The following is a 25,265-nucleotide window of genomic DNA, read 5'->3' on the forward strand; positions in this document are numbered from 1 at the left end:
GTGGGATTACGGAGTAAAGACACCCCTATGCTTTCTTTGGTATTGGTGGACGATACTAAAAAGTCAGTCAGTAAAGGTTTTGCTTTGTGCAGTATTAGGTTACCTGGTTATACCAAGAGAAGGAAACTGTGTGTTGGACACCTTACTCTAGCGGGCAGGAACCTCGAGAAAGCTGCTATATGTTTTGTCTATGTATGTCATTATATGTCAATTCATGCAGCACTTTGTATTTATTGGGTAACCAGGAGCTGATTCCTCCACCCTCCTAGCATACGCCGAGGCCAGCTTAACTTAAAGTAAGCGGGTATGTAACATCCCAGAGTATGTCACCAAACTCTGGCTCCCTGCTATAATATGTCAAGTGTATATTTCTTATCATCTTGTGTAATCTAACTTAGTATTTTCCTGTATATGTACTTTCCAGGCTTATATCATGTATTTGCTGTAATTTCCCTGTCCGCCAGCAGGTGGCAGCAATATGTAAGCAGACCAAGGTTAGTTAGTATATCTAGTCTGGAATAGTCCATTCCAGTCTAGGCTCCCCTGTGTGAGCAGAAGTGGGACGTTCCCATGTCCTGTCTCATGAGGAGGAGAAGGAATTGTAGTCAGTGTTCCAGCCACCCCCTGCTGGGGTAGGTTGTGTTAGTAGGAGCTCCCAGAACCAGGGATCCCAACCCTGGATCCCGCCTCGGCTGAGGCAAGGATCCATCTTCCCAGCCTGAGTCATCTGCCTCAGCTGGTTGACAAGCAAGCAACACCCTCCAGAATTACCAATCTCCAGGAAGGAAACCATACTCTGCGAGCAGTTCTGTGAGTACCAATCCAGAGTCCAGGAGAAGCCAAAATCCTTCTCTGCTAGTCAGGCCCAGATAAAGCAGGAGACAGACAGAGCAGAAGAATAATACATGCCAGATTCTCTAGGCATATGATCAGAAGCAGAATACATATAGATTCCTGCCACATATTGCCAATTCCTGCTGGGACCCAAGACTATTGCTGTAACTCGTATGGATTCATGTTGCCATCCTTTAAGTAAAGACAAGTTGGATTATATCTCCTGTCTGGTCCTCTATCATTCCACCATAACTCCTATTGACTACACTCAATTTATTGCAAGTGAGCCAGGATCCAGGCGTCCAGCCATACCAAGGTAGGAAACACCGTTGACACTACCATATCTGCTAGACAGAGACATTATCCCCCTCTGGCATTCCTCACCTGGTACGTGAGTTATCACATCTTAAAGGGCCCTGCTACAGTACCTGCGCAAGCTGCAATTGGCGTCATGAACTACTATAGACTTATACACATATCTATCCTGACCCACTGCATTGTACTAGTGTCCTGCTCATTGCACATGCCCTCAAGTTCATTTGCTACATCTGAATTTACACAGATTCCAGTGGACTTTTCTTTTGGTGCCAATAAGTAGCGATCTACCAAACTATCACATTATCACTATTTTAGTATAACCAGTTTCTTATACATGGTCTTTGAAATGACCAATACCTCATCTAAAAAAAATCAGCATGGAAGCTTCCACAAAGAGTACACATTTAAAATGAATAGGGATCATGATTGGTACAGAGAAGAATTAAGAGGGTCATTTATCAAACTGGTGTAAAGTAGAACTGGCTTAGTTGCCCATAGTAACCAACTAGATTCCTCATTTCATTTTCTAAAGGAGCTGTCCAAAATAAAAGATGGAATCTGATTGGTTTAATTTATGCTACAGATTTCCACTGTATATTTCACCGTTTGCAATGCGTAGAGTTAGATCTTTGGTAAATCGGCACCGAAATCCACTGTGGAATGTCAGCAAAATCTGCAGTAAAATTTCCATGTTGGGCAATCTTCCCCATGTGGCCATGCCATAGCAGCCAGAACTGGTAGTGTACGTGCGTATGTCCTACCAGCCTTACAACATAATAAAGGTGACATTCCAGGATCTGCTTAGAGGGTGCTGTGTCCTCTGTTATTAAAGGGCTTGTTCTATCTGGAAATTTATGGCACATTCCCAGGTTACAGTGTCTAGGTTCCTACCTCTGACAGCTGCTGCTGTCTCAAGAACGGGACCCTGTCACACACGGCCAGGAAAGGGGAAAGTGGCCGACGTTGTGCTGCTCTCTCTTTCACTTTAGTGGGGCTTAAGAAAATAGCCAACTGCTTTCGATGGCAGGATACAAAATTGCGTTATCTTGGAATTGATCTAACTCCGACATATGGATCACTATATGGCCAAAACTTCCCAAACACTTTTCGTGAACTAAGGGTACTCATGACCAGGTGGATGTCTCTTCCCATATCCTTATTAGGTTGCATAGCCGTGGTTAAAATGACAATTTTGCCCAAACCTTTATATATGTGTGAGACCCTACCGGTCCCCGTTCCTCTAAAGGAATTACGGGCCTTTCAGGCAAATATGCTGAGGTTTATATGGAATGGGAAGAGACATCGGATAGGGTGTGCAACTCTTACGGCACTTAAATCTCAGGGGGGTTTGGCAGCTCCAGATATCACAAGATATTATTGGGCCACACATCTTAGAAGGCTCCCGGCTTGGTCTACTTTATATGCCTACTCCAGATGGCTAGAAATAGAGAAACTATGGATAGCTCCTATACACCCCAACTCACTTTTATGGACTCCACTCCCGACCACATCGGTACCGGAGATGTTAGGCCCAATGACCCATATCTATAACATTTGGCGAAGTTGCAATCGTAAATTCTCCCTAGCTCCTGAAAAGTCCTCAATGACTTCCTTCCTATTTAATCCTTTGTTCCCGATGGGTATGCACACCTCTTTCTTTAGGCCCTGGTTCTCCAATAAACTATTTCGCTTTGTGGATATAACTGACCAAAAAACGCTCCGCTTACTGCCGCTAGATAGGTTAAAAATGTCCTTCCAGTTGCCTGAATCCTCTTTATATCAATATCTACAACTTCAACATTTGCTCTTTGGCCTCTTTAAATCCTCAAGCGTTTCCACCCCTTCATCATTTGAGAAATTATATTAGTCACACACCACTAGGGGTCTCATATCAGAGATATATGGTATTTTGTCGTCTACACCTGTAAAACACCCTTATATGACCAAATGGGAATCTTTCCTTGATCGCTCTGTTTCGCCTGCGGAATGGGGGCTGATATGGGAAAGGACTGCAAAGACCTCCTCCTGCATTACACATAGGGCAAACTCTTATAAGATACTAATGTTTTGGTATCACACTCCAAAATTATTGAGACACCTTAACCCTAGCATTTCAGATAGATGTTGGAGATGTGCTACAGGGGAAGGTTCTCACGTGCACATTTTCTGGGAATGCCTGTTGATTCGACCTTTTTGGCAAATAGTACAGGAGGTTCTTTTCAGTCTGCTCAATATCAGATTCCCACTTGATCCCTTTTTTTATTTGTTAAATATGCCGCCGGTATCATTGAAGAAACATGTCTTACTCCTTACCTTGCACATTCTGACTGCAGCCAGGTGTCTTATAGCTAGATTTTGGAAGAAAACAACCTCCCCTACCCAGCTAGACCTTTTTACTAATATTACTGAGGTCAGGAGAATGGAATATCTATCTATTACCCCCGTTGTTTGTGAATGGATGTTAATGTGTATACTCTAGGCATATGATTTTTCTCTTACTTGTCTAGGTTAAGACTACTCTTATTGTTGACACTTTTTGTTTATACCCTTAACGATTGGATGTGCTACTGTTCAATTGTACTCTTACTTGCCTATGTTCTCTGTATTCTGCGAACATTGATTACTTGTAGAGTTGAGCGAACACCTGGATGTTCGGGTTCGAGAAGTTCGGCCGAACATCCCGGAAATGTTCGGGTTCGGGATCCGAACCCGATCCGAACTTCGTCCCGAACCCGAACCCCATTGAAGTCAATGGGGACCCGAACTTTTCGGCACTAAAAAGGCTGTAAAACAGCCCAGGAAAGAGCTAGAGGGCTGCAAAAGGCAGCAACATGTAGGTAAATCCCCTGCAAACAAATGTGGATAGGGAAATGAATTAAAATAAAAATTAAATAAATAAAAATTAACCAAAATCAATTGGAGAGAGGTTCCATAGCAGAGAATCTGGCTTCCCGTCACCCACCACTGGAACAGTCCATTCTCAGATATTTAGGCCCCGGCACCCAGGCAGAGGAGAGAGGTCCCGTAACAGAGAATCTGTCTTCATGTCAGCAGAGAATTAGTCTGCATGTCATAGCAGAGAATGAGGCTTCACGTCAGCCACCACTGCAACAGTCCATTGGCATATATTTAGGCCCAGCACCCAGGCAGAGGAGGGAGGTCCCGTAACAGAGAATCTGTCTTCATGTCAGCAGAGAATTAGTCTGCATGTCATAGCAGAGAATGAGGCTTCACGTCAGCCACCACTGCAACAGTCCATTGGCATATATTTAGGCCCAGCACACACACAGGCAGAGGAGAGAGGTCCCGTAACAGAGAATCTGGCTTCATGTCAGCAGAGAATCAGTCTGCATGTCATAGCAGAGAATGAGGCTTCACGTCAGCCACCACTGCAACAGTCCATTGGCATATATTTAGGCCCAGCACACACACAGGCAGAGGAGAGAGGTCCCGTAACAGAGAATCTGGCTTCATGTCAGCAGAGAATCAGTCTGCATGTCATAGCAGAGAATGAGGCTTCACGTCAGCCACCACTGCAACAGTCCATTGGCATATATTTAGGCCCAGCACCCAGGCAGAGGAGGGAGGTCCCGTAACAGAGAATCTGTCTTCATGTCAGCAGAGAATTAGTCTGCATGTCATAGCAGAGAATGAGGCTTCACGTCAGCCACCACTGCAACAGTCCATTGGCATATATTTAGGCCCAGCACACACACAGGCAGAGGAGAGAGGTCCCGTAACAGAGAATCTGGCTTCATGTCAGCAGAGAATCAGTCTGCATGTCATAGCAGAGAATGAGGCTTCACGTCAGCCACCACTGCAACAGTCCATTGGCATATATTTAGGCCCAGCACACACACAGGCAGAGGAGAGAGGTCCCGTAACAGAGAATCTGGCTTCATGTCAGCAGAGAATCAGTCTGCATGTCATAGCAGAGAATGAGGCTTCACGTCAGCCACCACTGCAACAGTCCATTGGCATATATTTAGGCCCAGCACCCAGGCAGAGGAGGGAGGTCCCGTAACAGAGAATCTGTCTTCATGTCAGCAGAGAATTAGTCTGCATGTCATAGCAGAGAATGAGGCTTCACGTCAGCCACCACTGCAACAGTCCATTGGCATATATTTAGGCCCAGCACCCAGGCAGAGGAGGGAGGTCCCGTAACAGAGAATCTGTCTTCATGTCAGCAGAGAATTAGTCTGCATGTCATAGCAGAGAATGAGGCTTCACGTCAGCCACCACTGGAACAGTCCATTCTCAGATATTTAGGCCCCGGCACCCAGGCAGAGGAGAGAGGTCCCGTAACAGAGAATCTGTCTTCATGTCAGCAGAGAATTAGTCTGCATGTCATAGCAGAGAATGAGGCTTCACGTCAGCCACCACTGCAACAGTCCATTGGCATATATTTAGGCCCAGCACCCAGGCAGAGGAGAGAGGTCCCGTAACAGACAATCTGGCTTCATGTCAGCAGAGAATCAGTCTGCATGTCATAGCAGAGAATCAGGCTTCACGTCACCCACCACTGCAACAGTCCATTGTCATAAATTTAGGCCCAGCACTAGTGTTGAGCGGCATGTCCCATATTCGAATTCGCGAAATTTTGTGAATATTCGAAAGAATATTCGTAAAATATTCGCGATTATTCAAATTCGTTATTATTTCGCATATGCGATAATTCGAATTATCGCATAATACATATGCTATGCAAAATTCACATGTGCGCTAATGAAATCGCCTTACGAAGATTCGCAACTCAATTCAATCACTAATGTATGAATGCAATGCCCTTTGCCTCTGTTCTGGGACAAGTGTAGATATTCGCATGTGCGCTAATAAAATCGCCTTACGAAGATTCGCACCTCAATCACTTTCTAGGGAATGTGAGACTTTTGGGAATCAATCGAGATACAGTGGGGGGTGATGACAGTAGTTGACAGAGTACAGATCAATGTAATCTGTAAGGTGGAAAGTAAAATAAAAAATACGAATATTCGTAAATCGACTTTTACGAAGTTCTACGTATTCGCGAATATGGTGCTATACTATATGAATGCACAGGCCTTTGCCTCTCTGTTCTGGGGACAAGTGTAGATATTTGCATTTGCGTTAATAAAATCGCCTTACGAAGATTCGCAGCTCAATTCAATCACTAATGTATGAATGCAAAGCCCTTTGCCTCTGTTCTGGGACAAGTGTAGATATTCGCATGTGCGCTAATAAAATCGCCTTACGAAGATTCGCAACTCAATTCACTAATGTATGAATGCAAAGCCCTTTGCCTCTGTTCTGGGACGTGCCGATATTCGCATGTGCGCTAATAAAATCGCCTTACGAAGATTCGCGCCTCAATCACTTTCTAGGCAATGTGAGTAAGATCTGAGCTGTTGGACCTTTGGGAAACAATCAATTATATGTGTACTGTAATTTTGTGGGGGGGGGGGGGGAAACAAAAAACGAATATTCGTTTTTACGAATATATAGCACTATATTCGAAATATTCGCGAAATCGCGAAGTTGCGATATTCGCGAAAAAAATTTGCTTTTCGAATATTCGCGCTCAACACTACCCAGCACCCAGGCAGAGGAGAGAGGTCCCGTAACAGAGAATCTGGCTTCATGTCAGCAGAGAATCAGTCTTCATATCATAGCAGAGAATCAGGCTTCACGTCACCCACCACTGTAAGAGTCAATTTTCATAAATTTAGGCCCAGAACCCAGGCAGAGGAGAAAGGTCCCGTAACAGACAATCTGGCTTCATGTCAGCAGAGAATCAGTCTTCATATCATAGCAGAGAATCAGGCTTCACGTCACCCACCACTGCAACAGTCAATTGTCATAAATTTAGGCCCAGCACCCAGGCAGAGGAGAGAGCTCCCGTAACAGAGGATCTGGCTTCATGTCAGCAGAGAATCAGTCTGCATGTCATAGCAGAGAATGAGGCTTCACGTCACCCACCACTGCAACAGTCCATTGGCATATATTTAGGCCTAGCACACAGGCAGAGCAGAGAGGTCCCGTAACAGACAATCTGGCTTCATGTCAGCAGAGAATCAGTCTGCATGTCATAGCAGAGAATGAGGCTTCACGTCACCCACCACTGCAACAGTCCATTGGCATATATTTAGGCCTAGCACACAGGCAGAGCAGAGAGGTCCCGTAACAGACAATCTGGCTTCATGTCAGCAGAGAATCAGTCTGCATGTCATAGCAGAGAATGAGGCTTCACGTCACCCACCACTGCAACAGTCCATTGGCATATATTTAGGCCTAGCACACAGGCAGAGCAGAGAGGTCCCGTAACAGACAATCTGGCTTCATGTCAGCAGAGAATCAGTCTGCATGTCATAGCAGAGAATGAGGCTTCACGTCACCCACCACTGCAACAGTCCATTGGCATATATTTAGGCCTAGCACACAGGCAGAGCAGAGAGGTCCCGTAACAGACAATCTGGCTTCATGTCAGCAGAGAATCAGTCTGCATGTCATAGCAGAGAATGAGGCTTCACGTCACCCACCACTGCAACAGTCCATTGGCATATATTTAGGCCTAGCACACAGGCAGAGCAGAGAGGTCCCGTAACAGACAATCTGGCTTCATGACAGCAGAGAATCAGTCTGCATGTCATAGCAGAGAATGAGGCTTCACGTCAGCCACCACTGCAACAGTCCATTGGCATATATTTAGGCCTAGCACACAGGCAGAGCAGAGAGGTCCCGTAACAGACAATCTGGCTTCATGACAGCAGAGAATCAGTCTGCATGTCATAGCAGAGAATCAGGCTTCACGTCAGCCACCACTGCAACAGTCCATTGTCATAAATTTAGGCCCAGCACCCAGGCAGAGGAGAGAGGTCCCGTAACAGAGAATCTGGCTTCATGTCAGCAGAGAATCAGTCTTCATATCATAGCAGAGAATCAGGCTTCACGTCACCCACCACTGTAAGAGTCAATTTTCATAAATTTAGGCCCAGAACCCAGGCAGAGGAGAAAGGTCCCGTAACAGACAATCTGGCTTCATGTCAGCAGAGAATCAGTCTTCATATCATAGCAGAGAATCAGGCTTCACGTCACCCACCACTGCAACAGTCAATTTTCATAAATTTAGGCCCAGAACCCAGGCAGAGGAGAAAGGTCCCGTAACAGACAATCTGGCTTCATGTCAGCAGAGAATCAGTCTTCATATCATAGCAGAGAATCAGGCTTCACGTCACCCACCACTGCAACAGTCAATTGTCATAAATTTAGGCCCAGCACCCAGGCAGAGGAGAGAGCTCCCGTAACAGAGGATCTGGCTTCATGTCAGCAGAGAATCAGTCTGCATGTCATAGCAGAGAATGAGGCTTCACGTCACCCACCACTGCAACAGTCCATTGGCATATATTTAGGCCTAGCACACAGGCAGAGGAGAGGTTCATTCAACTTTGGGTAGCCTCGCAATATAATGGTAAAATGAAAATAAAAATAGGATTGAATGAGGAAGTGCCCTGGAGTCCAATAATATATGGTTATGGGGAGGTAGTTAATGTCTAATCTGGACAAGGGACGGACAGGTCCTGTGGGATCCATGCCTGGTTCATTTTTATGAACGTCAGCTTGTCCACATTGGCTGTAGACAGGCGGCTGCGTTTGTCTGTAATGACGCCCCCTGCCGTGCTGAATACACGTTCAGACAAAACGCTGGCTGCCGGGCAGGCCAGCACCTCCAAGGCATAAAAGGCTAGCTCTGGCCACGTGGACAATTTAGAGACCCAGAAGTTGAATGGGGCCGAACCATCAGTCAGTACGTGGAGGGGTGTGCACACGTACTGTTCCACCATGTTAGTGAAATGTTGCCTCCTGCTAACACGTTGCGTATCAGGTGGTGGTGCAGTTAGCTGTGGCGTGTTGACAAAAGTTTTCCACATCTCTGCCATGCTAACCCTGCCCTCAGAGGAGCTGGCCGTGACACAGCTGCCTTGGCGACCTCTTGCTCCTCCTCTGCCTTGGCCTTGGGCTTCCACTTGTTCCCCTGTGACATTTGGGAATGCTCTCAGTAGCGTGTCTACCAACGTGCGCTTGTACTCGCGCATCTTCCTATCACGCTCCAGTGCAGGAAGTAAGGTGGGCACATTGTCTTTGTAGCGTGGATCCAGCAGGGTGGCAACCCAGTAGTCCGCACAGGTTAAAATGTGGGCAACTCTGCTGTCGTTGCGCAGGCACTGCAGCATGTAGTCGCTCATGTGTGCCAGGCTGCCCAGGGATAAGGACAAGCTGTCCTCTGTGGGAGGCGTATCGTCATCGTCCTGCCTTTCCCCCCAGCCACGCACCAGTGATGGACCCGAGCTGCGTTGGGTGCCACCCCGCTGTGACCATGCTTCATCCTCATCCTCCTCCACCTCCTCCTCATCCTCGTCCTCCTCGTCCTCCAGTAGTGGGCCCTGGCTGGCCACATTTGTACCTGGCCTCTGCTGTTGCCAAAAACCTCCCTCTGAGTCACTTCGAAGAGACTGGCCTGAAAGTGCTAAAAATGACCCCTCTTCCTCCTCCTCCTCCTCCTCCTCCTGGGCCACCTCCTCTTCCATCATCGCCCTAAGTGTTTTCTCAAGGAGACATAGAAGTGGTATTGTAACGCTGATAACGGTGTCATCGCCACTGGCCATGTTGGTGGAGTACTCGAAACAGCGCAACAGGGCACACAGGTCTCGCATGGAGGCCCAGTCATTGGTGGTGAAGTGGTGCTGTTCTGTAGTGCGACTGACCCGTGCGTGCTGCAGCTGAAACTCCACTATGGCCTGCTGCTGCTCGCACAGTCTGTCCAGCATGTGCAAGGTGGAGTTCCACCTGGTGGGCACGTCGCATATGAGGCGGTGAGCGGGAAGGCCGAAGTTACGCTGTAGCGCAGACAGGCGAGCAGCAGCAGGATGTGAACGCCGGAAGCGCGAACAGACGGCCCGCACTTTATGCAGCAGCTCTGACATGTCGGGGTAGTTGTGAATGAACTTCTGCACCACCAAATTCAGCACATGCGCCAAGCAAGGGATGTGCGTCAAATTGGCTAGTCCCAGAGCTGCAACGAGATTTCGCCCATTATCACACACCACCAGGCCGGGCTTGAGGCTCACCGGCAGCAACCACTCGTCGGTCTGTTGTTCTATACCCCGCCACAACTCCTGTGCGGTGTGGGGCCTGTCCCCCAAACATATGAGTTTCAGAATGGCCTGCTGACGTTTACCCCGGGCTGTGCTGAAGTTGGTGGTGAAGGTGTGTGGCTGACTGGATGAGCAGGTGGAAGAAGAGGAGGAGGAAGCCGAGAAGGAGGAGGTGGCAACAGGAGGCAAAGAATGTTGCCCTGCGATCCTTGGCGGCGGAAGGACGTGCGCCAAACAGCTCTCCGCCTGGGGCCCAGCTGCCACTACATTTACCCAGTGTGCAGTTAGGGAGATATAGCGTCCCTGGCCGTGCTTACTGGTCCACGTATCTGTGGTTAGGTGGACCTTGCTACAGATGGCGTTGCGCAGTGCACACTTGATTTTATCGGATACTTGGTTGTGCAGGGAAGGCACGGCTCTCTTGGAGAAGTAGTGCCGGCTGGGAACAACATACTGTGGGACAGCAAGCGACATGAGCTGTTTGAAGCTGTCTGTGTCCACCAGCCTAAATGACAGCATTTCATAGGCCAGTAGTTTAGAAATGCTGGCATTCAGGGCCAGGGATCGAGGGTGGCTAGGTGGGAATTTACGCTTTCTATCAAATGTTTGTGAGATGGAGAGCTGAACGCTGGCGTGTGACATGGTTGAGACGCTTGGTGACGGAGGTGGTGGTGGTGGTGTTGGTGGTACATCCCCTGTTTGCTGGGCGGCAGGTGCCAACGTTCCTCCAGAGGCGGAGGAAGAGGCCGAGGCGGCAGCAGCAGAATAGGCCGAGGCGGCAGCAGCAGAAGAGGTAGCAGGGGGAGCCTGAGTGACTTCCTTGGTTTTAAGGTGTTTACTCCACTGCAGTTCATGCTTTGCATGCAGGTGCCTGGTCATGCAGGTTGTGCTCAGGTTCAGAACGTTAATGCCTCGCTTCAGGCTCTGATGGCACAGCGTGCAAACCACTCGGGTCTTGTCGTCAGCACATTGTTTGAAGAAGTGCCATGCCAGGGAACTCCTTGAAGCTGCCTTTGGGGTGCTCGGTCCCAGATGGCGGCGGTCAGTAGCAGGCGGAGTCTCTTGGCGGCGGGTGTTCTGCTTTTGCCCACTGCTCCCTCTTTTGCTACGCTGTTGGCTCGGTCTCACCACTGCCTCTTCCTCCGAACTGTGAAAGTCAGTGGCACGACCTTCATTCCATGTGGGGTCTAGGACCTCATCGTCCCCTGCATCGTCTTCCACCCAGTCTTGATCCCTGACCTCCTGTTCAGTCTGCACACTGCAGAAAGACGCAGCAGTTGGCACCTGTGTTTCGTCATCATCAGAGACATGCTGAGGTGGTATTCCCATGTCCTCATCATCAGGAAACATAAGTGGTTGTGCGTCAGTGCATTCTATGTCTTTCACCGCTGGGGAAGGGCTAGGTGGATGCCCTTGGGAAACCCTGCCAGCGGAGTCTTCAAACAGCATAAGAGACTGCTGCATAACTTGAGGCTGAGACAGTTTCCCTGGTATGCATGGGGGTGATGTGACAGACTGATGGGGTTGGTTTTCAGGCGCCATCTGTGCGCTTTCTGCAGAAGACTGGGTGGGAGATAATGTGAACGTGCTGGATCCACTGTCGGCCACCCAATTGACTAATGCCTGTACCTGCTCAGGCCTTACCATCCTTAGAACGGCATTGGGCCCCACCATATATCGCTGTAAATTCTGGCGGCTACTGGGACCTGAGGTAGTTGGTACACTAGGACGTGTGGATGTGGCAGAACGGCCACGTCCTCTCCCAGCACCAGAGGGTCCACTAACACCACCACGACCATGTCCACGTCCGCGTCCCTTACTAGATGTTTTTCTCATTGTTATGGTTCACCACAACAACAAATATATTATTTGGCCCAATGTATTGTATTCAAATTCAGCGGGATATAAATTTGAGGCCTAGTATTTAGGCGCTGGGTGACCGGTATGGATTTAGTGACAGAATTAGACTTGGAAATGCACAGAAGCGTGTGTGTGTGAAGTTATTCTGAATGACCCAATGTGCACCTTGAATATTATATACCCTTTTAGGGATAGATTTCAAATAGCTCTGATATAGCAGAAACCACTAAATTATGAAATTGCTAAATTGGGAATTGTACTTCAACCCAGAACAAAAAATGTGCTTTGACGGACACTAAATATCTTGCCCAGCAACAACAGTACAACGGTGGGTAACGAGAGATTTAGAGGGAATTAAATTTGAGGCCTAGTATTTAGGCGCTGGGTCACCGGTATGGATTTAGTGACAGAATTAGACTTGGAAATACACAGTAGCGGGTGTGTGTGAAGTTATTCTGAATGACCCTATGTGCACCTTCAATATTATATACCCTTTTAGGGATAGATTTCAAATAGCTCTGATATAGCAGAAACCACTAAATTATGAAATTGCTAAATTGGGAATTGTACTTCAACCCAGAACAAAAAATGTGCTTTGACGGACACTAAATATCTTGCCCAGCAACAACAGTACAGCGGTGGGTAACGAGAGATTTAGAGGGAATTAAATTTGAGGCCTAGTATTTAGGCGCTGGGTCACCGGTATGGATTTAGTGACAGAATTAGACTTGGAAATGCACAGAAGCGTGTGTGTGAAGTTATTCTGAATGACCCAATGTGCACCTTCAATATTATATACCCTTTTTGGGATAGATTTCAAATAGCTCTGATATAGCAGGAACCACTAAATTATGAAATTGCTAAATTGGGAATTGTACTTCAACCCAGAACAAAAAATGTGCTTTGACGGGCACTAAATAACTTTCCCAGCTACAACAGGACAACGGTAACGAGAGATTTAGAGGGATTTAAATTTGAGGCCTAGTATTTAGGCGCTGGGTGACAGGTATGGGTTTAGTGACAGAATTAGACTTGGAAATACACAGTAGCGGGTGTGTGTGAAGTTATTCTGAATGACCCTATGTGCACCTTCAATATTATATACCCTTTTAGGGATAGATTTCAAATAGCTCTGATATAGCAGAAACCACTAAATTATGAAATTGCTAAATTGGGAATTGTACTTCAACCCAGAACAAAAAATGTGCTTTGACGGACACTAAATATCTTGCCCAGCAACAACAGTACAGCGGTGGGTAACGAGAGATTTAGAGGGAATTAAATTTGAGGCCTAGTATTTAGGCGCTGGGTCACCGGTATGGATTTAGTGACAGAATTAGACTTGGAAATACACAGTAGCGGGTGTGTGTGAAGTTATTCTGAATGACCCTATGTGCACCTTCAATATTATATACCCTTTTTGGGATAGATTTCAAATAGCTCTGATATAGCAGGAACCACTAAATTATGAAATTGCTAAATTGGGAATTGTACTTCAACCCAGAACAAAAAATGTGCTTTGACGGGCACTAAATAACTTTCCCAGCTACAACAGGACAACGGTAACGAGAGATTTAGAGGGATTTAAATTTGAGGCCTAGTATTTAGGCGCTGGGTGACAGGTATGGGTTTAGTGACAGAATTAGACTTGGAAATACACAGTAGCGGGTGTGTGTGAAGTTATTCTGAATGACCCTATGTGCACCTTCAATATTATATACCCTTTTTGGGATAGATTTCAAATAGCTCTGATATAGCAGAAACCACTAAATTATGAAATTGCTAAATTGGGAATTGTACTTCAACCCAGAACAAAAAATGTGCTTTGACGGACACTAAATATCTTGCCCAGCAACAACAGTACAGCGGTGGGTAACGAGAGATTTAGAGGGAATTAAATTTGAGGCCTAGTATTTAGGCGCTGGGTCACCGGTATGGATTTAGTGACAGAATTAGACTTGGAAATACACAGTAGCGGGTGTGTGTGAAGTTACTCTGAATGACCCTATGTGCACCTTCAATATTATATACCCTTTTTGGGATAGATTTCAAAGAGCTCTGATATAGCAGGAACCACTAAATTATGAAATTGCTAAATTGGGAATTGTATTTCAACCCAGAACAAGAAATGTGCTTGAACGGACACTAAATAACTCGCCCAGCTACAGCACTAGGGACAGATTTAGCTGGATATAAATTTGAGGCCTAGTATTTAGGCGCTGGGTGACCGGTATGGATTTAGTGACAGAATTAGACTGGGATATGGCCAAAAAATGAACAGACTATTGCTGGTTAAATGCACTTGGTGTGACAGCTTCACCCTGATGTAGGCTTTAGCCAAAAAACAACCACACCATTGAGGGTTAAATGCACTTGGTCGCAGCTTGTGCTGGCGCACCACAAGACACAAAATGGCCGCCGATCACCCCAGAAAAATGAGACTGACAAACGGTCTGTGCAGCCTAAAAACAGTGAGCAATTGAGGATCAGCAGCTCAATGATCCACAGCTGCAGATCGATCAGTTAATCAAGTCCTTTGGAGGAGTTAATCTGCCTAATCTCGCCCTACTGTCGCAGCCGCAACCTCTCCCTACGCTAATCAGAGCAGAGTGACGGGCGGCGCTATGTGACTCCAGCTTAAATAGAGGCTGGGTCACATGGTGCTCTGGCCAATCACAGCCATGCCAATAGTAGGCATGGCTGTGATGGCCTCTTGGGGCAAGTAGTATGACGCTTGTTGATTGGCTGCTTTGCAGCCTTTCAAAAAGCGCCAAGAAAGCGTCACAAAAGCGCGAAGAAAGCGACGAACACCGAACCCGAACCCGGACTTTTACGAAAATGTCCGGGTTCGGGTCCGTGTCACGGACACCCCAAAATTCGGTACGAACCCGAACTATACAGTTCGGGTTCGCTCATCCCTAATTACTTGCCATTTTGTAAAATGGGATAAGTGATGTTAACTTGTCCATCTATAAATGTTATTATAATGCAAATAAACAGACAATAAAAAAATAAAATAGCCAAGTAGGCGAGCTCCGCTCTTTTCGGATGTGACATTTTATATATGGATATGCCGTTAATGAGCAGATATTTTACCCCGCAGGGCAGGTTTTGTCCATCAATCTGAAACAGTGTGGGAAACCACATATTTACTATGCTTTTCTGTGCTTCTATAGGAACTCAACTTTATGGATTAAACACACAAGCAGTCATAGCATCACCAAAATTTATGATGCAGCGACCAAGCAGGTTCAATCACCAACCACACTGAGATGGTTAGAACAGTCTTCCTATCTGCGTGGCATGCCGGTGGACGCCAGGCTGATAGTTAAGGCAAGAGGCTTTCAGGAAACAAGCCCCAAACCAGCGTCCCAGATGGAGAAACCAAGAGTCAACAGAGATCACAACAGTCTTCATCTCCGTGTGCACATCCAACATGGAGGTCAGATGGGCACATTTCAATATATTTCCATCCTTCACAATAGGTAAGTGAGATATACAGGTGAGTAGACCCCCCAACCAGGTGGAATTATCAATGTCTATGATCCAGGGCCTTCCGACCGATGGCCTTTTCTCAGGGTCAAGAAGGATTTTTTTCCCTGTGACACAAACTGGCCAAATGTGTCTAGGTTTTTGTCTTCTTCTGGATCACAATTTTTCTCTGCAGGGATTTTGTTTTAATAAATGATTTTGAAATGGATAACCGTGTCTTATGTTTATTTCTCTATCTGATAAGGAGCTCAAATAAGTGTCCTGCTGTTTTCCCCTATGACCACTTACACTGAAGTAAGCTATGACTTTCATTTTAAAACAAAACTGGTTAAGTGTCATCTAAGAATTTTCAGGACAGTTGGAGGACTTTGAATTCGGGTTGAGTTTATTCATCCAGTATGGAATTTTCTGACCAGTTAGGTAGAATCGGACCTGCGATAGATAGACGGCCTATCTTGTAGCGTGTATTATACATCTTATTGTGTGAGTTGTATCCCATATTGTTCTGATCTTTCTGTATTTGATAAAGGATGACTTTGTGTGTGATAGGAACATCTATTGTTTCATCCAATTCAATTATGCTTATACCAGATGTTGGGTCAACTGGGTTCTTGTGGTATTGTTTAATAAGATAAGCACCAATCTTCACACAAGCAAATCACTCAATCCCAAGGAAATGTATGGAGGTCTAGAGATAAAGTCTCTACTCACAGCATGAGGTGGACAGGCTGTAGGACTACATAGGAATATGAGTAAATATACATATTAGGTCTCATGTACACGGTCATAAGTGTTTTATTGTCTGTAAATGGCAGATCCGCAAAAGACAGATCCCAGCCGAGTGCATGCCACCATTTATTTTTTTAACTTCTGTAGAAATGTCCAATCCTTGTCCACAAAACTAACAAGAATAGGACATGTTCTACCATTCTACAGTTATTGGAGTGACTGTAAACACATTTGTGTGATCCTCTGAGGTGGAAGCAGGTAGACACTGACCCTGTTTTATACTTAAAGTGGTTATCCCATGACTAATGTAAAAAATCTAAATCACACATCATATAGGTACATGACAACATCTTTCTAACAAAGCTAGAACCAGCCCTGTACCTCGCATGGATCCAGAAATCTCCCCATTCAATGCTCTGCTAGATTTATATCAAGCTGGCAGCTCAAAGGGAGTGTCTTTTTTGCTGCAGCTAAGGGGGCATGTGCATGCTCTCCCTATCACAGCCCAGTAGCCACCTGAAGGATGAAACTGAGCATGTGTGGCCATCTCAGTGAGCAGGTCAAAGAGTGAGAAAAAAAAAACAGCAGGTGGCGCTACACAGATACATTTTATTGAATAACTCTGGCTATGCAAAATTTTTAATTACATATAAATTCTAAAGTATTCAGACCCAGGTACTGGTTTGAAAACTGTTGCATATTTTCTGTGAGACAACCCCTTTAAATGCTGGGGGGGGGGGAATGTTTCCCTCTGTAACAGCTCTTTTTTATATAAACGTAACTTTCTTTTGTAAAATGAAACGTAGGTCAGCATCCTTACACAGGACAAGTATGGATTTGCAGATGATTGCCACAATATCCTTACAGATATGGCTGAAATGTGTACTAATGGTAAATTTGTCACATGTAGAGGAACATCTATCTTTAGATAATTTTCTTGTTGTGTACACGGGTTCTTCAAGCAGCAGCCCTTTCTTTGGCCCCACTTAAATTATTGACATTATACCCGCGGTTGCTCAATCTGATCATGATGTGTTCACATTTCTTTTCAAATGCAGACTCTTCACAGGAAACTCTTCTCGCCCCTACAAAATTCAAACATGTGTAGGTTTTTGTGGGTCTACAAAGGCCTCTAATATGTACACGTCACTAGACAGGCCCTTATCAATTGGGCATTTAAAAGATGACTAGCAATCGGAAGTTGGTGAGTATGTCTACAGAATTGGGATGTAATATGTATAATAATGCCCTCAGGCCTTATTAAAGGCATGAATGAATAATAGGATAATGAGTGCTACACCTGGCCAGTCGAATACGCTGAGAGGCTGATGAAAAATATCCTGGTTCTCTTTGGAATGATTGGGTGCAGTCGGAGAAAGCCTGCATGTCAGTCCACTTGGTACATCTGATGTGTCTGTAGAGCAAAAGCACCTGGGTGAGAACAACTGGCTGATGTAAATGTGGCATGGGGATGGGGAAAGGTGGATTGTGCAGAATGACAGATTTTACTGTCATTACTGGTGAACTTCCCGGGGTGGAGATGAAGCCCCAGGAAGGAAGATTGAGCTTCTGGGAGGAATATGAAGCCCGCTGTGGGGTAACTAAGCCCACCACCGAGGGCCAGGCAGAAAGTTAGGTATCTCGGCCAATGGTCTTCAAATTAATTGACATTATAAGCTTACTAAATGTTTGCAAGACACATTTAAACACAGTGTTAAACCTCTGGCCCAGGATGTATGGCCCCTGCTGGGATAGATCGGCAGTCTACTGCCTGCTTTTTCCTTCCGCAAACTCTAGGAGCCAAGATCCAGGCATTGGTAAAACCTCCGTTTGGAAGCCGAGGCTGCAAAACTCTGCCCTAGACACAGCGTCTGCTGCTCCATAAGGGTGCAATTTCAGATTTTCCTCCTCCGATGGCAAATTAGAACCTTACCTCTTTGAGCTTGCTTTAAAAATCAACATGTGCCCTGCTATGAGGAGAGGGTTCCCAAGCACCTCACTGCCTCAGTCACCGCTCCTACCCTCTCCTCTCTGCTCACCTAGTGCCTTTTCTATGAGCCAGGTGTCATGGAACCATGAACCAGACGTACAACAAGAGATAAGTGGAAATAAGAAGGCTTTATTGAAAATCAAGCTGTAAGGCAAAAGTCCAAACGGATGGCTAAACCGAAGCAGGGTCTTGCGAAGCCAGAGGTCAGGAACCAGAAGGGTAGTCAGGCGAAGCCTGGATCAGGAACCAGCAGGGTAGTCAGACGAAGCCTGGATCAGGAACCAGCAGGGTAATCAGACGAAGCCTGGATCAGGAACCAGCAGGGTAGTCAGACAAAGCCAGGATCAGGAACCAGAAGCAGCAGCAGTCTTAGAAGCATGTGAACACAGGAGGACCAAGCAAGGAACTGAAGCCACAGACCTCCTATATATATGAGCTAGGCATCCAGCTCCTCCCAGTGGGAAGGAGAAGCCGCAGGGTGGGAGGCTACAAGAAACCCAGAAACCAAGATGGCCGCCAGCACATGTCAAACGAAGGAGAACAGCAAGAAGGTAAGACCATGACAGTACCTCCCCCTCAAGGGCCCCTCCTCCGCGGAGTAAAGAACGGTTTCTGAGGGAAGCGTGCGTGGAAGGCTCGGAGCAAGGCAGGAGCATGGACATCTGCGGAGGGAACCCAGGAACGCTCCTCTGGACCATAACCACGCCAATGGACCAAAAACTGCACCCGACCGCGGACCAGGCGTGAGTCCAGGATATTGCTCACCTCATACTCCTCACGATTGCCCACTTGGACCGGACGAGGCCGAGGAACTGAGGAAGTGAAACGATTACACACCAGTGGCTTCAACAGGGAGACATGAAACACGTTGGAGATCCGCATGCCAGGAGGAAGCGCAAGGGCATAGGCTACCGGGTTTACCCTGCGAAGCACTCGGAAGGGACCAACAAAGCGAGGCGCCAGCTTGGGAGTGGGCACACGAAGGTTGAGGTTGCGGGTGGACATTCATACGCGGTCTCCGACCTGGTAGGAAGGAGCGGGCGCTCGTCTGCGATCAGCCTGGAGTCTCTGGCGCTGCGCAGAGACCTCAAGGGACCTCTGGATCTGTACCCAAGAAGCACGTAGGACGGAAAGGTGATCCTCCACAGCCGGAATATCCTGGGGAGAGAATACCTCCGGTAACACGGCAGGTTGGAACCCATAATTGGCCATGAAGGGAGACGTCCCAGAGGAAGAGTTCACCGCCGTGTTCCTGGCAAACTCAGCCCAAGGCAGGAGGTCAACCCAATTGTCTTGGTGATCGGAGACATAGCAACGAAGGAATTGCTCCAAGGCCTGATTGGATCGTTCTGCGGCCCCATTGGACTGAGGGTGGTAGGCCGAGGAGAAAGAGAGATGGATCCCCAACTGGGAGCAAAAGGCGCGCCAGACCCCGGACACAAACTGACTCCCCCGATCCGACACAATCTCCTTGGGCAAACCGTGCAACCGGAAGACCTCCCTGGCAAAAATCGAGGCCAACTCTTGTGCAGAGGGTAACTTCTTGAGAGGAACACAGTGGCACATTTTGGAAAACCGATCCACAATCATGAGAATGACCGTATGGCCTCGGGATGCAGGGAGGTCCACAATGAAATCCATCCCCAGGTGTGACCATGGACACATCCCCCGGTGGCTATGGGTTGCAAAAGGCCCAACGGAAGGTGCCGAGGGGACTTACTCTGGGCACAAACGGAGCATGCCACTACATATGCGGCGATGTCGGAGCGTAGAGAAGGCCACCAGAACAGACGTGAAACAGCCCAGGACAGCTGATTCTTTCCAGGATGCCCCGCGGCCTTGGAGTTATGGTAGGTTCGCAACAACCGAGTGCGCAACTCCTCAGGCACAAAACATCTGCCGTTGGGTCTCCCAGAGGGAGCACCAGATTGAGCCGCCAAAATCTGCTCACCCAGGGGAGAGGTCAGGCTGGTGCGAATAGCGGCCAGGATCTGATTCGGAGGTATGGCCGAGGTCGGAATCGACTCCTCCCCGGACAGCTCGGAGTACTGCCGTGATAAGGCATCCGCTCTGATGTTCTTGGAACCGGGTAGGTAGGAGACCACGTAATTAAAACGTGACAAGAACAGAGCCCATCTGGCCTGACGTGGTGTCAATCTCTTGGCCTCAGAGAGGTAGGTCAGATTCTTGTGGTCCGTCAGGATGAGAACCGGAACCACCGAGCCCTCGAGCAAGTGCCTCCATTCTTTAAGGGCCTGCACGATGGCCAATAACGATGGCCAATCTGATAGTTGCACTCCGCGGAAGACAGTTTCCGGGAGTAAAACCCACAGGGAAGCAGAGGACCCTCTGGTGTTCTACGCTGAGACAGAAGGGCGCCTACTCCCGTCTCAGACGCGTCCACCTCGAGGACAAAAGGCAACCCAGGGTTGGGATGCGACAGAATCGGAGCCGACACAAAGGCGGACTTTAGAGCCTCAAAAGCTCGGATGGCCTCGAGCGGCCAGACCTGGGGATTACTGCCCTTCCTGGTCAGATCCGTGAGAGGCTTGGCTAGCATGGAAAAGTCCCTGATGAACTTCCGATAATAATTGGCGAAGCCCAAAAAGCGCTGCAGGGCACGAAGACCACTGGGCTGGGGCCACTGTAAGACAGCCAAAACCTTCTCAGGATCCATGGAGAACCCCTCAGCGGAAATGATGTAACCTAAGAAGGTTACCTGGGATCGGTGAAATTCGCATTTCTCAAGCTTACCGAACAGCTTGTTCTCTCGTAACCGTTGCAACACTCGTCTGACATCCAGAATGTGGGCCTCCAAGGATTCAGAATATACCAAGATGTCATCCAAATAGACCACCACACACTGCTGCAACAGGTCACGGAAAACATCGTTGATAAATTCCTGGAAGACTGCGGGCGCATTGCACAACCCAAAGGGCATAACCAAGGATTCATAATGACCGGTCCTGGTGTTAAACGCGGTCTTCCACTCATCGCCCGCCTTGATCCTTACCAGGTTATATGCCGCCCTCAGGTCGAGTCTGGTAAAGACCGTGGCCCCTTTGAGGCGATCGAACAGCTCGGAAATCAAGGGTATCGGGTAAGCGTTCTTGATCGTGATGCGATTGAGACCCCTGTAATCGATGCAAGGCCTCAACTCACCGCCCTTCTTTTTCACAAAGAAAAATCCAGCCCCTGCCGGGGACGAGGATTTGCGAATGTGTCCGCGTGAAAGCGCCTCCCTCACGTACTCCTCCATGGCCTCATTCTCCGCTACCGACAGTGGATAGACTTTGCCACGAGGAGGAACGGCACCAGATTGTAACTCTATGGCACAATCGTATGGGCGATGCGGAGGTAGGGCAACCGCACGCACCTTATCGAATACATCCCGGTACTCCTCGTATTCAGGAGGCAACAGAGAGTCCGAGGAAGTACACAGCAACTTGACAGGCCCATGGATGCAACTAGCCCCACACTGCGGTGACCACGAGAGGATCTCGGCCGATCTCCAATCGAAAGTCGGATTATGCTTCTGGAGCCAGGGGTACCCCAAGACCACCGAGTAGTGTGGAGACGAAATAACCTGTAGACAGACCGACTCTCTGTGAACGGCACCAATGGCCATCCCCACTGGAAGGGTCTCCTGAGTCACGTGTGGCGGCAGAAGGGGTCTGCCGTCTATCGCCTCAAGAGCCAGTGGGGAACCTCGAGGCTGCAGAGGAATGGAATTGGCGGCAGCGAACACACTATCAATGAACAAACCACCAGCACCAGAGTCCACCAACGCCTGGGTCGTCACCGAACCCCCGACCCAGGAGAGGACAACAGTAATCAGTGGTTTGTCAAGACGGGAAACCGGGGACGAGGAGACTCCACCCAAGATCTGCCCCCGACAGGATCTCAGGTGCGAGGGTTTCCCGGACGGTTCGGGCATGCCAACCGAAAATGCCCACCGAGACCACAGTACATGCATCGGCCCTCGCGTCTCCGGAGTACCCTCTCCCCCTCAGACAGGCGAGCAAACCCCAGCTGCATGGGTTCACCCCCAGACGAGTCATCCCCAGGAGGCGTGGGAGGAGAGGGAGGCACGGGTGGGACAGCAAACGTAGGCGCCAATCTGTTAGAAGACCTCCGCAGGCTCTCCTTAAAGGAAGATCTCTCCCTGAGTCTGGTGTCAATCAAAATCAGGAAAGAAATAAGGGACTCGAGCTCCACTGGTAGGTCCTTAGCTGCAACCTCATCCTTCAAGGCATCCGAGAGACCATGAGAGAAAGCAGCGACCAGAGCCTCATTATTCCAGCCCACCTCTGCTGCCAGGGTACGAAACTTAATGGCGTATTCAGCTACGGATCGTGAACCCTGTCTGATGGACATAAGGAGCTTCGCAGCAGAGGCAGCACGAGCCGGCACATCGAATACCTTCCGAAGAGAAGCAACAAAACCGGAAAACTCGGCAACCACCGGATTGTTGTTCTCCCATAAAGGGCTGGCCCAGGCCAAGGCCTTGTCCGAGAGCAGCGAGATCAAGAAGCCCACCTTTGATCTCTCAGTAGGAAAGGCATGTGGCAGCAACTCGAAATAAATGCCCACCTGGTTAAGGAAACCTCGGCACTGAGTTGGCTCTCCCCCAAAGCGCTGTGGAAGGGGGGCAGAACCGGTCATACCCCGAAACACCGCAGGCGCAGCAACAGGTGTCGGGGTAGACTCTGGCGCAACAACCGGAGCGGCAGTAGGAGCGGGCCCAGGAGCGACAACCGACCCATCGGCAACGGAAGCTAAATGAGCCGTGCGTTCAAGCAGGGTTTGCAACGCCACAGCGAACCGACCCAACAGGTGATCCTGCTGATCAAGTCTGGACACCAGCGTAGGTAGCGAGGATGGCCCTGTACCGTCAGAATTCATGGCTTGGTCCTAATGTCATGGAACCATGAACCAGACGTACAACAAGAGATAAGTGGAAATAAGAAGGCTTTATTGAAAATCAAACTGTAAGGCAAAAGTCCAAACGGATGGCTAAACCGAAGCAGGGTCTTGCGAAGCCAGAGGTCAGGAACCAGAAGGGTAGTCAGACGAAGCCTGGATCAGGAACCAGCAGGGTAGTCAGACAAAGCCTGGATCAGGAACCAGCAGGGTAATCAGACGAAGCCTGGATCAGGAACCAGCAGGGTAGTCAGACGAAGCCAGGATCAGGAACCAGAAGCAGCAGCAGTCTTAGAAGCATGTGAACACAGGAGGACCAAGCAAGGAACTGAAGCCACAGACCTCCTATATATATGAGCTAGGCATCCAGCTCCTCCCAGTGGGAAGGAGAAGCCGCAGGGTGGGAGGCTACAAGAAACCCAGAAACCAAGATGGCCGCCAGCACATGTCAAACGAAGGAGAACAGCAAGAAGGTAAGACCATGACACCAGGGCGCTGAACATCAACTTTATCATGACACAAGTTCCTTTTTGATACATTTGTCATCTCTGAAAAGCTTGTCATCTCTGCTCCATCCTCTTGCTGCACAGGTTTAAAAACGCACCACTGGATATCTGGCTTTGTCGCTATGCAATATTTAATGAACGCTCACTCTGAAGCAATACCACCCAAACCAAAGATTATGAAAGAAGTGCACAAAACACTTAATTTGGGTGTAAAATAGAGAGAATTTATTTAACATCAAATGACTGTATTTTTATTCAGTGCCTCAAATTTATTCTCAGGCCAATCGCTATAAATACGGCACTGAACATGGCACAACCCTGACTCACGAAGAGTCACCCCCCCCCCCCCCCCCCGCACTCAGGAGAGGGAAACCCCCTGTGGGGGAAACCTCTAGGGAACCATGGCTGGAGGGTTGCCCTTCCCTTGGGCTTAGAAGGTTAATGCCAAAATGGAACAAGATATTTTATCAGAAGGTGTACATTTTCAATGAGACATGATAGAAATTCATTAAAGATATGACAGAAAGGACATCAAATAGTCATATATGTTAAAGAGTTAAAGAAACAGATTAGTAAGCAGTTACACAATAGCAAACACTCTGTGCCAGCCTCTTACGGAGATAGCCAAATTCAACCACTCCTGGCCTTACACGTAGATTTTGAGCAGCTGGCGCTGGATGTGAGGGAGATCTGGCTGCAGCATCTGTCGACCCATTGATGGCTAGGGCTAATTTGCATGATCTGGCTGGCTAGGCGGATAGGGCTGATCTGACTGGCTAGGTGGATTGGGCTGATCTGGCTAGCTAGGCGATTGGGCTGATCTGGCTGGCTAGGCGGGCGTCCCCTTCCTCCCTCTACAGATGGTGAAGCTCCAGGTCTCCAGACAAATCAAGCATGGCTCTGCAAATGGCTGTTTGTCCTTCTGTTATGGAACCTTCATCTGTGGGAACTTTATGTCATAGACTTATACATCTGTGACATCAGCAGCACAATTGCCATAGTTATTACAGGGGCTTATTATTGATACCTACCTAAAGCACTTTAACTATGAAATCAGCCACAGTGGTCCCAAGTATTAAACCTTTCTTGACTGACTGGAGACTCTACAATGTACTTGTCACTAGAAAGGCCCCTAATCACTATGGCATTTAAAAGCTGCCCTAACAATAGTAAGTTAGGGAGTGTAATGACAGATTTTAGGTGTAATATGCACATCCATGTGTAACATCCCAGAGTATGTCACCAAACTCTGTCTCCCTGCTATAATATGTCAAGTGTATATTTCTTATCATCTTGTGTAATCTAACTTTGCATTCTCCTTTATATGTTCTTTCCAGGCTTGTATCATGTATTTGCTGTAATTTCCCTGTCCGCCAGCAGGACCAAGGTTAGTTAGTATATCTAGTCTGGAATAGTCCATTCCAGTATAGGCTCCCCTGTGTGAGCAGAAGTGGGACGTTCCCATGTCCTGTCTCATGAGGAGGA

At 47.9% G+C, this 25,265-nt stretch overlaps 1 long non-coding RNA gene across 1 annotated transcript; it reads left to right on the forward strand.

Annotated features, from left to right (window-relative positions):
* The first annotated feature begins 434 nt into the window (after nt 1-434).
* LOC122935007 lies at nt 435-25,265 on the forward strand. Its single transcript, XR_006388758.1, has 2 exons — nt 435-494; nt 25,168-25,265. It is a non-coding gene; the product is annotated as an uncharacterized LOC122935007 (long non-coding RNA).

Source organism: Bufo gargarizans, chromosome 4, assembly GCF_014858855.1.
Source record: "Bufo gargarizans isolate SCDJY-AF-19 chromosome 4, ASM1485885v1, whole genome shotgun sequence".
Classification (NCBI taxonomy): domain Eukaryota; kingdom Metazoa; phylum Chordata; class Amphibia; order Anura; family Bufonidae; genus Bufo; species Bufo gargarizans.